The sequence below is a fragment of the Atractosteus spatula genome, chromosome 12 (genome assembly GCF_055471065.1).
Source record: "Atractosteus spatula isolate fAtrSpa1 chromosome 12, fAtrSpa1.hap1, whole genome shotgun sequence".
Taxonomy (NCBI): Eukaryota; Metazoa; Chordata; class Actinopteri; order Semionotiformes; family Lepisosteidae; genus Atractosteus; species Atractosteus spatula.
Genome location: NC_142717.1, coordinates 26748133 through 26766498, shown reverse-complemented (window position 1 = coordinate 26766498; position 18366 = coordinate 26748133). Strand labels below are relative to the sequence as shown.

The 18366-nt window shown below is 35.6% G+C and overlaps 1 protein-coding gene across 1 annotated transcript in view; it reads right to left on the bottom strand.

Annotated features, from left to right (window-relative positions):
- Positions 1 to 317: 317 nt before the first annotated feature.
- tsnare1 (T-SNARE Domain Containing 1) overlaps positions 318 to 18366 on the bottom strand; it is a 188743-nt gene continuing 170694 nt past the window's right edge. The window contains exon 11 of the mRNA XM_088928592.1: positions 318 to 4440. The gene's annotated coding sequence lies outside the window, so the exon portion shown is untranslated. The remainder of the gene's footprint in view (positions 4441 to 18366) is intronic.

The window sequence follows — 18366 nt, the reverse complement described above, 5'->3', positions numbered from 1 at the left end:
AACATTTCTTAAATTGTGAGATGGCTTAGAAATGAATAAAAATCAAAGAGTTAAAATGAGTGCAAAATGATTTGTCATCATACAGAAAACCAAATATAAACTTGACAGTTTTGCCAGTTATTGATATGAATTTTAAAAGTAAAAGCATTATCTAATCAGATGCCTAGATATTTATAAACTGTGACTTTCTCCACATTTATCATACTTAAAGTAACTTAAAAATAGTGTATGATACTGTATATGAACTGTCAACAAGTTCAAGTCTGAATGTCTGTTTCAAATAGAGTCAAGAAAAAAAACAATCCTTGTTCATTATAGCTTTGCAATAAATATTTATTAGATTCAATGCAGAATGGGATCTAGCAAATACATCATAATTCTAAAAGAATAAATATAAAACACACATGGAAAACATTTTGCTGTTACCAAAAATGAAGCAAAGCAGCTAATGCCCTTGGGACAGAATTCAAATTCTATATGTCCAAACCATTAGCTATAGGACAATAATTAGTATTGGTAATTTGAATTATATTAATATTACTTTCACTTTGAGTATTTTTATATACAGTGAATCTCCTTAACCACATTTTTATTTTAGCCTTTTCTTGGTTTTGAGTTAAAATTAAGCAAAATAATTAACAATGCAACTGCGTGCACAAAAGTGTTTAGAAACAGTTAAAGTCCCAGCATCCTTTTATTTCTGTGCAGAATAAAAATACATTTAGCTGTGAAGTTCTACTTTCAGACTTTCATAAATAACAAACAAAAACTTTTAAATTAGTCATAACAGTTTTGTAGATATGCACAAATGAACATTTACTAACAACATAGATTATTTAGTCCAAAGGTTTGGTCCAGTTACATAGGCATTATACAATGCAGCTTAAATAATTTAAATTTGTCCTTATGAATTTAGGAATAATTATGACTGTTCATTTTGTCTTCGTATGTGCTTAACTGGAGCTACTGTAAGTGGCTTTAGAATTAGAATTTGTGTGGCTTTTAATGTCATCCATGCATCCATGTGTAATTAAATTCTACATACTGTACAGGATATGCTGAATATTGATCTACAACATAATGGTGATCTGCTTTAATAAGTAGCACACGATACAGGGTTACTTTGTGAAATTAGTAGCTTGGCAACAGGTGAGATCAGATTAAACCCTAAATGTCCATCTCAAGAAGCAAGCACGAAGAATGCTGAAATTTGTAGCAGATAGAATGGGGGTGTTTTCTCATAATTAAAATGCTAAGGTTGAGTGCTTAAGGCCATCAAGAAAGGATTAAAGACATCATTTATGTGTCTTCACCCTGGCCTGTTCTCATCATGTACTGGAGTGGGGGAGGGTTCAGCTGTGTTGCTGATGAGAACAGGCTCTTCTGAGACATGCTTCCTCAGTCACTTCGTCACTAGTTATCGGGTGCTTAAACCTGCCGGTCTGTCTGAACACTTCCAGCAACTGTGCATTGAATTATGTCCAGCTCTTGGAACGAATCAGACACTGTTTAAGGCATAAGTTATTCTCTTGACTTGATTTTCAAATTAGTATTTACATGTTCAAATAAATCATGTAACATGCATTATTTCAAAGGTACATTTGATTTAAATATAAAATTTGGAACTTGTAGACCTGTTGGTGTTCTGTTTAGTTTAAAATAACTCAGTTTTTAATCTACTTTCAATATTTATAAATGGAAATATTTTTGCTAATTTAAGAAACGTTTTAAATCAAATTATTTATTCACATATAGTAAATGTATGTTTCTAATGAAAGTTTGAGGTGCAAGAAATAACCCCGCAGTAGACTCTGCTAAGTATAAAGGTACCAAACATCTCTTTCTCAGTGTTTCTGACTTTGAATCCTTCCCTGTACCCCATAATTGTCCTTGCAACAGCTCCTTAGTTTATGTCTCCTGGTGCTTTTCCAGTGGACTTGTCTTTATGCCCCTGAGCATGACTATGGCTCCATTAGTGAACCAGGTTTAAAGCCAAATCAGTATCAAAACTGGCCTTGCATTAAATTCTTCAATAGCAGGGTTAGGCCAAAAGCTCTCAAACATTTAAATTAGTTTGGAAATTCAGTGGAATATACTGTAGTACCTAATATACAGTACCATTCATCATACAATGTGTTTTATGATTATAGTCCCGCATATTACATTTTGGAATGGACTGTATGCCTTTGTTTTTACTGTAGTACAGTATGTATAGCTCTCAGTCAGACAAAATATGATTTTGAACTAGATAATGTTTGGTCAATAATTAAATGGCAAAAATCAGCTGATAAAGTATTCCATTTCAGTATTTTATATTTTTTCACCTTTGTTCTTTCTGTAAGCTTTATTTCATAACTTGGGAAGTACACTAACACTTTAAATAAATAACTTATGAATAGCAGAGTACTGTTGTGGAGATACGTGCTTTATATGAGAGTCATTCAGTACAAAAACTATTGTGATTTTTGTTAATCCGTGAGACATTGCTTAAGTTATATGCTCGATAAGGTGTCTTGTTTATTTTTTTGTACCAAATTCAGCCCAACTGCAGTAGTATCTTCAAAAGTGCTATGTAAACCAAAGCATCTACTGTATATATAGAAATTCTTTGTTTGGGCAGTCTGAGGTGAAGCCTAACTGTGGTAAGCCACCCGTATATGAAACACCTGCAAGAAAATAGTTCACCTGAGGGAATGTGGGTTGAATTGGAATGTTGATTTATATAAAAAAGGATGTGTGATTTTTCCTATAGTCTTAAAGGATAAACCTGAGACTCATGCACATGTCCAAAAGCTAGAACAAGTACACCAAAGACTTAACACATTATCATTTTATTTACATTCGAGTAGGTAGCTGCATCGGAATGGGTAAAGGTTTATTCTGTGCTGCAAGGTAAAGAAACACATCTTATTGGCTGTGGAGTCTTCTTCAGGTGTGAGAGAGAAAGGGGAAGTACCAGCAAAATAAGGCAAAGTAGAATAAAAGACAGAGTAGTTAACAAGGGACTGGGAGCAGGGAGGAAATGGGTATAAAGCAGATGAGAACGAGTGTCTAAACTCAGGGAGAAAAGGAGGAGAGGTGCAGAAAGCCAAAGATGCAAATGAATGAAGAAGATGAAGAGAGAATTTACAAGGACATGAGTCAGTTGTGGAGAGAAGGGGGGGGGGAGGGTGTGATCCATGTTTAAGGATAATTTTGGTTTCGAATGTCTTTCTGCCATAGGGGTCTAGCAACCCTTCTGTGAGGACAAAGACGGAGAGATCAGAAAGATTGCGGCCCTCAGAAGTGAAATGGGGAACTATCGATCTGGAGAGATCTTTGATCCTCACAGCTCTGACATGCTCTCTGAAATGGTCTGCCAGTCTTCTTCCTGTCTCCTCAATGTAAATGGCTGGGCATTTTCTGAATTAAATGTAGTAAATGAAGTTGGTAGAAATACTGTACATGATGTCATCTGGGTGACACAGAATTGTCAAGAGGGGCCTTAAATGTGTTGGATACTGTATATATACAGTATTTTCAGGTAATGCAGCGGATTCTGTGGCAGGGGAAAGGGTCTGGTGTGGATGGGAGCTGTGAACAAGAAAGTGCGCAGATTAAGTGGTTGACCATTTGAGATGATGGGGTGCTCAGGAAAGAGGGCTCCAGTAGAAGGATCATCTTGTAAGATGAGGAGGTTGTCACTGATGCTCCTGGGAATAGAATAGGGTGTAAGGGTGGTAGGGAAGCACCAGTGGAATGTGGTTGTGAGTCCAGGACTTCCTATTTGGATCAATGATGTGAGGGATATTTTTGGTTCAGGTTAGGCCTCTTTTGTTTGTGTGATCATTCCAACATTTGTACTTTATACAACACATAAACACATACTATTTAATCTTTTTTTAATCTGTCTAATTTAGTTTGTAAAAGAATAACAAAAAATATATTTCAAGGACAAACACCTTGGTCAAAAGCACACACTAAATATTAAATTTAAAGCTACTGGTTCACTAGCAAACAAACTACCACTCAGTTCTCATTTGTATTAAGAACTGCATTTGTGTTTCAAAAGTGATTGGAGAGCAAGAGGAGGAGTGCAGTTCTACCTTGGAAAGGGGTGAGGACCTGGGGACCTGGTTAAATAGCATGTACAATGTGACACTGACATGAAAATTAAGTATTAGGTAGTCGAACAGCACATTGTCAATTCAAAAGAGTGTATGCAATAAGGGTGTGTGTGGACTGTGGCTTGCTCTTACAAATGATATAGGAACAGGGCACCGTAGAGTCAAGGTGGGGAAGAGAGCGAAGGGCTTTAGCTGAAGTCTTGTAAGTTGACACAGTGCAGACATAACTGGTAGCCACCTTGTCAGCTACTGCATTCAGTGACCAGCCAGGATGAGAACTGAGGAGGTGGGAGACTTCATTTCCCCTACTCAATCAGTGCACAGAAAGGAAACTCTGTAAAACACAAGCATACAATAGGCACGAATTACTGGGAGTAAAAAACAAGTCTGTAATTCTTCATAGCTTTTGGTGTCTTTGATCGACTCTTTCTACACTAAGAAATTAACACCCCAATCAGACCGCCAAGGACAGTTAGAATACTATTTACACTTAAAGTTAATCCAGCAAAATGCTCACGGCCTGTGTAAGAGAACATTTATCATTCCGTAATAAAATATTTAAAAATCTGGATTAAAAGTTGTAAATCTTTCTGACAAGTCAGTAGTTTGCATGAGCAAACCACTATGTGCCTGTTCCTCCTTGGGACACTTTATTTCAAGTGTTGTTCAGGATTAAAATATGAAGAAACCAGGTAAATGCATATTAATTATACCCTTGGTAGAAATTAGCTCACTGGGAAACCATGCTAGTTCACTTACAGTACAATTATTCTTGATTTGTCTCACAGTATAATGGATTACAATTATACATTTTGCTGATGACACTAAATATTCTTTAATTTAAGACTAGCATGTTATGTTATTCTTGGTCTTACACAGCTCTTATCATGGGATACACAAGAAGCTATATGGCTAGCAGAAGTTAAGGAAAAACTGTATTGCCATTGAAAAAGCTTATACTGTATATAAGTGAAACTTGTTCAATTCCCTTATGTGTCTCATACTGCAAGATACTATAAAGTGTTTCTCAACTGTGGCTTTGTATTTTTATCTCCTTCATTTCTGTATAAAGTTTGTATTTCAACAACAAAAAGCTTGTTTAAAACAAAAGCAATAAAGATGACGGTGGATAATAACCCTTTGGCTGTTGAAAATTTTACAGTTTCACAGAGACATGAGGGCTGCTTTTCAAATGTTTCTTCCTTTTTTTTTTCAATTCAGACTGACAACAGCATGCCCTGGAGGCCAGCACGCACATGTAAAGGTTTGAAAGCACAGCTGCCCTCTTGAGAAAATGAAACAGCTTTGGAAGAAAAAAGCCTAACTGAGCCAAACAATGTGGGAATCTCTACACAAATTTCCCTGTGGGTATTCCAGATAATAGCACAGTTTAGTAATATTTTAATATTTAAACAAAGCCCTCCAGCTCCCCCTCACTGTGTCCCATGAGAGAAAGTCTCCAGGTCCCCAAAGCACCCACATGCCCCCCTTGTCTCTTCTTTCTGTGCAGTTGCTCTTTCTGGAAGATGCTGCGCATTGCTTCCCTAATTACAAATGCTAATGCGTGTGCTCCATTGTACCAAGAGGTATTAATGCCATAGAGATGACACGTGCTTATTCAGAAACATTCTAATTAGTCTGTAATTATCTTATTCTACCAATTAACGAACTACATCCCTGATTTGTCTGGCATCTACCCATCTTCCCCTCTTAGCAAGGTAGCCAGCCAGGGGTTTCCTCTGCCCTCTGTGTAACACTCACAGCCTTCACTCACAGGCTACAGTAGTGTACTGTTTTCTGCTTTTCCTGCTGGACCTACAGTTAAATACCATATCTCTCTGACTAAGAACTTGATAGAACATTAAACTGATCCAATTAAAATAAATAATTAGTCTAGTTAATTAATTTAGCAGAGGTGGAAGAAAAACTGCAAGACTCCAAAGGCCCTGTTCTCTGATTGAGCTGGATATTTGATACCCCCAAACATCAACCAGTGTATTGTCAAGCTCAGTTCAGAGGGCTATTTTGGCTGTGTAATGGTGTCATTAGCTACTTCCTACAATAATGTTTTGAAGGTTCTTTGCAAAAACACTAATGGGAAACTGTAAATTGTCTAGTCAGGAGCTGGGGTGTAATACCCAGTTGTGAAGCAACAGTAACTACTGCATCTTTTGTGGAGGATTCTGCATAATTAATATAACTGAGCCTCTTTAACCCAGAACAACACAGAAAACCAATCAACAACAATAAAAACTCCCCAGAGGAAGCAATGGTGTTTAACACTAAGAAATGAACTTGTGTTTCCATAGGAAATGTGTCTATGTACAGTAGCTCATCAGAAGCAGCAGAGTATCATACTATAGGTGTGAGTTAAATAAAATAAATTTGAAATTCAGATTGAGGTTTTTTAATATATGATAAAAGTAGGCAGTAATAATAATTAAAAGAGATCAATATGTAAAATAAAAAATGAACATAACTGAGCAATAATATTGGAGTGAAAGAATACATTTGAAGATCAAATATAGGCATATTAAAGATCGTTAGTGTTTTGCTGATCCTCTAGGCCTCACCTCTACAGTACAGAGAAAGACATAGTTCCTGACATCTTTCACACACTGCCAAGATGTTTCCTGATTCTATTGACTCCTGTGTGCTACAGGAAATATATTATACTTATTTATGTTGTTTTTCTTTAAACAAATGTTGCTTGCATTCATTAAAATCACATACTAACCCCTTCTCATTGTCTGTTTGTTCCTGACTTGAAATGCCTTCTCTTTGAATGTGATGAATAATGAAATACATATCAATCAAAAACAACGGAAAACAAATGTATGTTAATTGTAATAAAAGCAAAAGGGAAGATCAACAAATTATAAAATACAAAAAAGACACCTCAAGACTTTAATTTAACAGAGTCCCACTCACAATTAATCTGCTAATCTTTGTACATCTCTGCTAATAAGAGATGGAACTACCTTCCTTTTAGAAGCTACTGAATAATGGATTCCTTCTAAAATGTCAATTATGCATACTATAAGATGTAGGCCACAATGTTCCCACCATTATAATTGTCATTAAAAGAGAATGTACATCTTTACCGAGCACAGAGGGAGCAGCTAGGAGAGCTATTGCACTATTGGAAATACACCACTGCTCTCAGTATGAGCTGGGCATTACATTAAAAAATTGGAGGTGAAAAGAAAAAAAATATATTGAATTTCACTTTCCATTAATATAGAAATCCAAGGCATGCTAGAAATGAAGAAAGTAAAACTATTTAAAATGTATGGATATTGTCAAAGTGAAGGGAGATTATGTAGAAGAAAAAAAAGACATTTTGAACAGAGGACTAATGGGAAGTGTACAGTATCTTGACAGGAGCTGGATCACAGTTACTGCCTCTGAAGGATGAAGAGATTCAGCCCTGTCAGATCAGCCCTTCTCTAACGGGCCCAGTGTCAGCACGCAGAGACACAGAGAGAGGAGGAGAACAGGCTGGCGCTTTGAAGTGGTGGAGCGCCACTGCGATTAGAAGGCGCCACCCCCCTACACCCCACCGGAGATGAGGGCTCAAATGGCTAAGCGCACATCAAAGCCAGCTTTAGCAGCATGACTGAAAAACAAAATCCCCCCTTTTGAGTGTTCTGCAGAAGGATGGCGGGTGCGAAACAGACAGCTCCCGAGGATGGCAGACATTGTTTGAAGAGGATCAGATGGTTGAAAAGCAGACTGCAGTCAGAGCTTTGGATGCAGAGGGCACTAGAGAACCTGGGCACTGTTTCTTTTTGGATTAGACCTAACCTGAAACTCTCATCTCTCTCATTCATGAAGACATGGAGAGACCAATGTCAAGTAAAGGAGAGCACCTTGCAAAACTGATGAAGCTGGTCTTCTTTATTTTGGAATGTCAGTGTCAATTTTTGATATTTTATTTTAATTGAACCAAGCTGGTGAAAGTATTCATTATTCCTTGCTTTATGGTCACATGCTCAGATTCTTAACAGCAAGCCACAGTGGAGCAGAAAATCAATGAAATAATAAGAATAAAAATTAGATCTTTAACATCTTGATTTTAGGACTGCAGTTGATTAACTATCAAAGTTAAAAAGATCACAATGGCCTAATTGACAGTGAAACTTAAAAAACCAAAGCACAACATTTAAAAGTAAGATGTAGAAAATTCACGGAGTACTGAAGCACAAAGTAATACAGAATTATAAATCCCAAAACAACATTTAGAAAATAAGATCCTGTAAAATACAGGAAAAAAAGGTAGAATAGAGGGGCCTGCATTTCTAGATTCTTTTATGGTTTCCTGACATTATTCCCGAAAATGTGAGTCCAATCAATAAGAGGCAAGAATAAACATCAAATAAAAGCCCAGCAAATTCCCTTGCAGAACTTACTTGTGCTCAGTGGGTGAATGGTATAATTATACCTTCTGGCATCCCTCTCAAAATTAGAAAAGAAGACCATGAAAAAATAGAATTTTATTCATACCGCAAAGTAAAACAAATTTTTGCCCCATCTTCACCATTCTCAAAATATACTCCTTTAATCTCAGACTAAACAAGAATTATAATTCAGCTGTTTGACAAAGTGTAAATACTATCAGTCTCCCTTTAGAGCCTCAATCATTCAGACCGCTGCCTGCAATCAATAAAACTGGCATTCCACTGCCGTTTTCCACATTCAGCTTCTGAATTGGCTGTTGACAAATGAGTTCCCTTTGGCAAACAGGTTAATCTACTTCTCTGTAAACGTTGGTGGGCACAGTGAGGCTAATTTAACTGCTGTCCTCGAGTTCTCTGTAGTACACACTAAAGACAGGGAAGACTATTTGACTGGAACAGTTCCCTGGGCTTTTCCTTCTGTTTGAGATTTAACACTGAGACATGCGAATGCTGGGGATGAAATTTCCCCTTTAAGGGTAACAAGTTTATGATTAAAAAGGGAAAGCTTTCATGGTATATGGACTATGATTGGTACGATGTTTGTTCATACTGTTCAGTACATAGAAGATGTGCTGTTGCCGATTATTCATTGATAACAATCATGACTGAGCAAGTTGTAGTCTTTAATTAAATTGACTTGTATGAAGTACACTGGTGGAAAGAATGCACAATGCCTTTCCAGGTTTTTTCAAGTATATAGTGTATTTGCTAAATGATGGATTTGGTCCATATATTATCATGAACACCCTCAAAGCCTTGCCGCTCCAATCTTCGGAACTCCTTCAAACCCTCTTGCCCCTTTCTGCTGTGCACTGTGTGTGGGCCTGGCAGTTTTTCCAGCAAAGGAAGCTTATTCCACATGTCAGGGACTTGCAGATGATTGGGTTGGTGTAATGACAGATTAAGCCTATGGCTGGCAGATTTGGTGAATCTTACACATTAGCCCAATCAGCTTTAGCTAATCTCTTCCTTTTACTGCTCACTGAAAGATAGACAGGGAGAAAGGCAGCCTGCAAAGCAAGGAGCTTGATTTGTTTGGATTTATAGCAATCCAAGTGTTATGTAACCCTAGACAGTTAAAATTTCATCAGTTTTTTATTTAGATTTACTGCACCTATGTAATATAAATTGACCAGGAAATTAGTCAGTGAGAGAGAATTTGCCTGTAGTAGCCTATGTTAAAATCCCAAAACCTCAATAAAGTTTAGGGAAAAATGACTAAGAATATTGATTCTTTCAACCAGAATAGAACTGATTTTCACTTCACCATCAGATTAAACTGGAAACAGCATAGAAAAGCTTCAGAATCTAATGCTTGATTTATAAAAGTGTTTCTTATTTATTCATCTACTGCAGTCTAAAATTCTGTTACTGTTATGAAATACACTTTATCGAAAACGAAATACAGTACAACTCTCAGGTCCAATTGATTTAATTGAGTATATTAAACATAGCTATTAAAAAAAAATCACAATATAAAGTAAACCTAAATACGGAGCTGAGAACTGTGATATGTATGAGGCATGACAAAATTAAAACATTATAAAGCTAGTGTTTGACCCCAGTGTGCATTAATCATTGAAGCAAATTTCAAATAAATGAGGTAGTCTGGATAGAATCCTATGCGTGGTGTACCACTCTTTTTGTGCTGCTGCAGCCAGTGGTGAAATCTGACCAGCTGCGATTGATGTCCCCTCTAGATTTCATTGTGGGACTGGTTCCATATGTGAACAAGAACATCCACTGTGTTGAGCTCACGTTTGGAGAAAATCTGGGAGCAGAAAGACCTCAACTTTCTCTTTGTTGTGCCATAGAACTGTCTTGCATTGTGCTGCTGGAACACTTTTCAGATTAGCTTGCAAGACTAGAAAAGAATTAGATTAAGAATTTCATCAAAATATTACTCAACAACAATGTAACCCGGAATCTCATTCAAAGGCATTCTGGTATTAAGAGAGTTACACCTCACATTGCAACTCTTCTACAGCGCCACTTGTAGGCATGAACAACACAACAGTCAGTATCACTGCAATGTATAAAATTGTCTTCCATTAAGCATCAAAGTGATTTGATACAATGTGTTTCAGACAAAAAAGGCTCTTTTTTATTAACCTTGTCATTTGGGGTTTCATATGACTCACACTTATAATAATATAATGTCACTTCATTTAATCTGTAATACATAACCAGTTTCTTATTTATGACTTATGCAACAGTGATATTATTAAGGAGAGTGCAAGCCAAGTTGTATTTTCTTCAGGGATTTTATATATGTTACCACTGGAAACACAATAGCTGCGTTAAAAATATATTATGGAAAATATGGATTATGGAGGAGATAACAGGTATTTTTTTATTTACTACTGAACACAAAATTGGATATAATAATTAAGGTTTTTGATTGACAAAGAGGGGGGAACCTGGTCGACAGTCATCTAATGACTCCACATTTCACATAAGTCTGTCTCAATAAAAAGAACTAAACCACTTGAAGTAGACTGCTCAAGATATGTTGCTAAGTAAAACAGTTGACTGCACTTTCTTTGGAGTGTAAATACCCTTTCAACTTGCTGTGTTATGTTTTCTATTTTTATTGTAGGTAAAATGTGTAGTGTGCTACTGTGTGTGTCAAGACTGTCAGGTTTGCCAAGCTCAAAGGAAGACCTCTCTTGTTTCTGCTGTGAGCTAAGTTTTCATGACAAAGGAAAATGCAAGTTTTGCATTGGAATTGAGGAAACAGAGATAGGAAAAAAGCCAAACGAATTAGTTAAATTAAATACATCATGGTCCACTTAACAAATTTATACTGGGAAACTTAAAATGTTCACTCTTACTCTGAGAAGAGGCAGTTTACAATTAACCGAGTTTAATTAGAAGTTATTTGACATTAAATGGCTGCTTTATAATTCATTATTTACATCCTATTGCTTGTGTTTACTGATTCCTTGCAATCAACAATTGGATTAAAGCATTTTCTGTTCTAACAAGCAAAAAAAGTATAAGATGAATGATTCATTACACACCTGGCATTTTCAGAAGAGAAATAATTTTATTTTCTCTGAATATTATGAGTTATCCATTAACCTTCACAATTTACAGGAGTGTAACTTTAGTAAATCTTAATCGCACTAGCTGCATCTTCTGCAGTTTCATAGAGTATTGCTCTCTGGGACTAAGGTCACTAAGGTCAAAATAAAATTACTATGGACTGAATATAAGTCAGCGCTTACTGTACATCAGGCTCAATACATTCATCACTATCAGAAAACATTGTATTTCTGGTGAAGGTTGAGGCAAATCATAGTCTATCCTGAAAGCATGGGCAAAGGCACTACACCCTAGGTGGGATTCCTGTTCATTGGAGGATTTCACACACAGAATATCTAGAGACACAGAAAAACGTACAGTAACTAGTGTTTCTTTGAAAGATGGGATAAGACCGTAGAGGAGAAACCGATGTGAAAAAAGGAAGAACATGCAAATGTACCTCAGTGAGAAATGAAACCCAGGACATACTGTAAGCTGTGAGGGACCAGACCTGATCACCACATCCGAGCTCATAGCTCATACAATAATTCATAGTTAAATGTATGAGTATCTTTACTGAAAAGAGACAGATCTGTTCACAAAGCCATCCACCATTCACCTTTTAGGAATGGGAAATTTCAAAGCTGCCAGAGCAATGATGGGCATTAACTTTGTTGTTTATTTTCCCAGAAGCATCAAAACAACCCTATTAAATCAAGTACTCACCCAGTAATTAATCTCAATGCAGCTGACTATTTTTCAAAGCTAATGGGGTTTATAATTTACATAAGGCAAGTTTACCAACAAAGCTTTTCCTAAGAGGATTTGAATTCCAACACTGAGCTTATTGTCACACTTGTCTTCTACAAGGATTAACAGCACCAAGCCTGGAGAACGCAAATAAACTCTGGGACAGAGTATTGAAATCTGGTTCCTCATCATGTTTTTGCTATTTAGGGACAAGAAAAAGTGTTACAATCTACTTATTATTATTTCAGAAATCATAGTTAATTAAGCGATTTCTTATGGAAAAATTTATTGATTTTGGGGCTTTAAAACATTGAGTGAGAAGAAACTTTTTAATTATCTGCTTGATTCGAAGATGATTTTGCATTATAAAATCTGTGTCTGTGTTCTCATATTAATTAGTTTTAATTAGTCACTCCCAAATCAGCTAACATTTTGTAATTTAAAAGACTAACCACTCGATATTTAAAAAGACTGAAGAGCTGCATACTGTATTTTAAAAACACAAGATAAATACAGAATCTAAATGTAGTGCTCTTTTCTATCATATGAAGGTCTCCTTAATAAAAACAAAAATCAAAGCATTTAAAAAACACAAGAGACTTCCTTGATGTTATGTTGAAAGGTACTATACAGAACATTGATTTTTTTACTTTACTCTGGCTTTCTTTTACCACTAGTGTAATTCAACTGCATCAATAAGCAGATACAGTATTTTTGCGATTTGTAAGTGTTTGACACACTTAAAAGCTTGTTTAAGATACAGTACCACAACACAAGTTTTATACTAAATTATAATGTTTCAGTTGCTTGTACTGTAATTTAAAACTCAAACACTTTATCTAGAAAGAATAAATGTCCTTTACAGTATATGCAGATGTGATTGACTAATTGGTACAGACTATGACATTTGTTTCTTTAACTTTTTGTATGATTGTATATCGACAGTGTAAGCATATGAACAAGGTTTATTCCATGCTGAAAAGAGAAGAAAAAAGACACAATGTTTCGGCTGTGGAGCCTTCTTCAGGTGTCACCTGGTGTCCACAGCCAAAACGTTGTGTTTTTTTTTCTCTTTTCAGCATGGAATAAACCTATTACTTGTTCCTTTGCAGGCTACACATGCTAACGCAGCTACCCACCTGAACTAGTGTAAGCATATGGGTGAAATAAATAGATTATTTACAAGTACAAATTAGCTAGACAATATTGTCCTCTTTCATAATTTAATTATTTCTTTTCATCTAATATTATTATTAAATTATTAATTTAAAAATAATAAACATATTATTTTTAGTGATTAAATTAAAATGTTAAAATAGACATAGCTTTAACACTTAAATATAACAACTTTTGAAGCCCGAATTGTCACTCCCTTATAAATAAGAATAAAGCAGTTGCAAACACCTTTTGCTGATAAATGCTAAAATAATAAAAGCAGACTACAGTATATTATATTTAGCTGCTAAAGCAGCTTTTCTCTTTGTGAAACAGAGAAGACAGTGATAATCTACAGTAAAAGAGGCTTATTCAAATGATTTAAAAGAGAAGCTGTCAATGCTCTAACAAGTTTTGAAACACAGGAAAAGCTAATAAAATACACTAGCAAGAAAGAATTAGGAACTTTTAAACTACTGTAGGAAGGACTTAAATAAGTAGCAAGAACAGCAAACCATTTTTCTTTTCATGAGGCTGTTTAACAGCATTAAACATTTGTTGGAGACAACCAACACATGAAAGGGTCCATCTTTCTGTTAAGTTGTACTATAAGTACTGCCTTAGGGACTCACAATGCTTCCTTTTTTCATGAGCAAGTTCTTTCTCCATGTGTCTGTATGTAGATTAAGAGAACCCTGCTACTGGCTCTCAGTTACTTTCCAATTCTGATCCTGTACTCCCACCTTTTGTGCACCGTGTGCTTTTCTTGCATAAGTCTGAAAAGACCCAAACTGTTGCAATTATTAAAACATTATGTTTTTTGTTTAAACATTTATTAAAAGTAGGATGCCACTTTATTGTGTCTTTGGCAATTTTCCTAGTGCTTCTCTACAGATATTTTGAAAAGGTTGAATCTTTTCATATTCATGTATGAATCTAGTGGATATACTGTAGTAATGGAGTCAGGATCAGCAATACATTGTTGTAAGGAATATTCAAGAACCCTGCACAGAGATTCTTATGTTAACACTCCATTCTGTTTCCCTTTTATGAAACAATATAGGTACTGATAATGGTGCTGTATAACATACGGAGAAAAGACAGTAAAAAAGACCTTGGATCATTAAAACTTTAAGACTGCCTTTATCTTTACTGACTAACCTTTCCAAAAGACATTGTCATTAACATATTATACTGCCTATCTTGTGATAACTATCAATTGTTTTCACAGATGTTTTATTTTATTCATATAATTTTCTTTATACTGGCACTCTGCATTATTTAGACTAGTGTTTAGAGATTAATGTCTCTAATTTTTGCATTACAACTTTTTGAATATTTCTGTAGCAAGAAAAGTTTTCTTTGTTGTCCTTACCCTTATTGATTTGCCAGTACATGGAGCTCATATCTAGCATTATACTGTATTTGCTAACATGATGATACTATAAATTTATGTTATGATCCAGAGCTCTCTGGGCTAGGAATGGTACACAAAGTAAAGAGTCCTAGACATGCCCTTCTGAAGTTCCCAGGATTTGACAGATACAGTATATTTTAAGGCCTGTTAGATTTCGGTAGTTAATTTGATTATTAGGTACCATTTATTAAAAGGTTACCAAATTGATTTGCTAAATTCTCATTCATTCATCATTCTGAAAGGCTGTAATGGTTTTGCATTCCCCATCTTGTTGTCATTATTTAACTAAATATATCCCTGAGTAATTAAAAATGTATCACAAACCTAAAACTATTTTCATCTCGTACGTTACTGTACCAGAACAGCTGGATCACAGAGAGCCCATATTGGTTTAAGCTACTAGAGAATGACTTTGGGACACTCTAGAAAGAGAACTTTAAGTGTCTGTGTCTGTATTTGTCAGTATCAGAGGAAACTAATGCAGCTGTTTTTTTTTTTTTGGGGGGGGGTTCTTTATAAACATAATTAGCTCAGAGAGGAGTTTATTTTGTAGTCAGATCAGACCTGTATAATGTTATGATGAGTACTACATTACTTACAGATAGCTTGAAAACATATAAATAATAAACATATAATACATAAGACACATTATGTATTATTCGTATCTCCTAAAAATCCTGAATGATAGATCAGCCACTTGTGTGTAGATAGCACTGCAATTAACTCTTACATACAGTATTCCAGTTTTGTTTTTTTTGGTAAATTTTAATAAAATAGTTTATTAGTTTATTATATTCTTTGAATCTGTGTGTGTACATTTGTTGTTACTTGTAGTCATAGAGTTTACCGTCTTAATTACTAATTACCAAACCTTCTTATTTTTTGCATTCTTTGAGTGTACAAACATTTGTCTCAAGCAGTATTGATTCATAGAAAATATTAAACCCATAGAATCAAACAATTAATAGAGCTCTCAGTTCATTTTGGTTTAGCCCCCAGGTATCGTAAATACCTTTAGTTGAAGGCATTAAAGCTGGTTCTTTGCAAACCACTTTCTTTAATATAAACTCACTCTACAATATTATTATTTGCCGTGACATGTTCGTGGTATTAAAGTTTCTATAATTTTTTATTGGAGAAATATAAATATATTGTGAATCATTTATAATAAAACATACCTACACTAAAGCTTTGCGCATGGGCAAGGTAAGATTTTTTTCTTTTGGCAGAAAGGTGATTGTGCGGCCACACTGATTTAGTTGCTTGTCCAAGAAATGGCCATGGTCTTTCAAGGTTAGTAACAGGATCTCTTCTGTTGCAGAACACAGATTTAAGTATCTGCTTAGAGAAAGAGGATTGTGTAAGAGAAGGAAACTTCCTCTCTGTGCATTACTATCTTGTGTGCATACGTCAACAACCACATTAAAGTGATAACGCAAAGAAAGGAAGACCACAAAATGGGTCTTCCACTTGTACTGTAATCCAATGTCAAGATCTGTGAGAGGAACAGGGACAACATACTTCTCATTTGAGTAGCTTTTAATAAGCTACTACTGAATCAGAGCCTGTTAGCTGTGCTGTCATATTTTTAACTGTAGAGAACCTCTTAGTCTAGCCAGGGCAGAAGATTTATCTTCATACAGTAGCAATGCTAAACTCACTTTATAATTGCTTATACAGTACCAATAAAAAATGCAATGGTTACACAAGGGAAAGCAAAACCACAGAAATATGAAGGACCTTACAAACAAATGCTAGGATTATGTACATTTTGTAGAAAGCATGTTATATTTTGTAGTCATGCTTAAAATGGAAGAACTACAGTATATCAGCATTTGCATTTTTGAGTTCTTAGGCATTCATGTATCTAAAACTGAAGTTTGGATTGCAGTCATTGCAATTTCACGCCATATTTATACATCTTGCTTTCTTCAGGAAAGCTGCATTTTGGCCTCAATTATTATCTGGCTGAAGAAACCATATTAGATAGAAGGCCTTCCCCTGGCAGTCGGTGACATGCTTTCTGGGTTTAGTGCCAGGGCTTGTGCTCTGCCAGCCCCCATTCTGGCATTAATTGATCTTCTTTACTCCAAGTCCAAGTAAGCATCATAGATTCAGGAGGTTATGATGAGCTGACTTTTCTGTTCACAAGATTCATGCCAAATCAGCTGCAGCTTGAAAAAAAAAAATAGGAAGCCACAGTGTGCAGATTATTCCCTCAGCTGATTGTGCCATAGAGGGCTGCAGTATGGAGCCATTTCAGAGGACCTCCATAAGTTGTATTTGCAAATTTCTTCACTCATGTACTGTACATATTTCAAAATACTAATGCAATATTGCATTCTTTACAACATCAATTACTACTAATACTAATGACTATTGCTTACATTCCTAGCATTTATACAGTGATTAAGGATAATGTCCAGCAGTCATTAAGCACCATGCATCACACATGTAAAGTGGAAAAGTGAGAAGCTACTTCACAATAGAATTAATGGGGAAATTTTGGGAAAGTCCAAAGCAAAATTGACCCACTTCATTGTACATACTGTACATTTAATAGGTAATAACAATATACATTAATTTTATTATCTGCCCTATAAACAGTATACTTTATTTATGGTGTTTCTTTTAAAGAAATTACATTGAATTTTAAATAGTGTGATATTTGATGTTTGGTTTGATTTCATTATAAGAAAACCTAAGTCAAATAATTGACTTGACTAATAAAGACATTTGGAAAAAAAACACCTAGAAGCGAATGTTTACAATTATACAGTATGTGACATTTTCATTTCAAAGGAAACCAAATGCTTCAAATAAAAGAAGCTTCCCACTTCATTTAGCATTGAGATCACCCACCTTGGTGACCTGCAGTAGGAGCCTCACAACACAGCACAACATATAAGTTGGGAAGATGAAATTAGTTCACCAGCTGAATTAAAGGGGTCGATTTAGGAAGGCAAGATTGTGCAAGCTCAAGGTACAAATTCTCGCCAGGACTCGAGGGTTAACACCCTTACTTTACAAGCAGAGCTAGAATACCTTTAATCACCAGGTAGTCAGGACCTTAATTATCTCATTGATAATTGGTGTCCTCTGTCACCATAGCAGGGCCTTAAATTGGATTTTCAGTTCTAGAAAGAAAAGTGTCACCTTCTTGTTCCTCTGTACTACTTTTACAGCAACCTGGAGGTCTCCCATTTGTGTATTAACCAGCCCCAGCATTGCTTACCTTCCTAGATTTGAACAGGCTACAGGCTATAGGGTGGTAATGCTACTAAGGAGGCAAAGCTCCTTACATAGTATATATGTCTTCGATATCATTAAGAAAATAGTATTGTCAGCCAATTACATTTTCATCATTAGCATGACAAACAGGTCTTTGATTTTAACAGATTCTTTATTGTACCGTACCTGCCCTGTGAGGGCAGATTGTTAAGGATGTTGT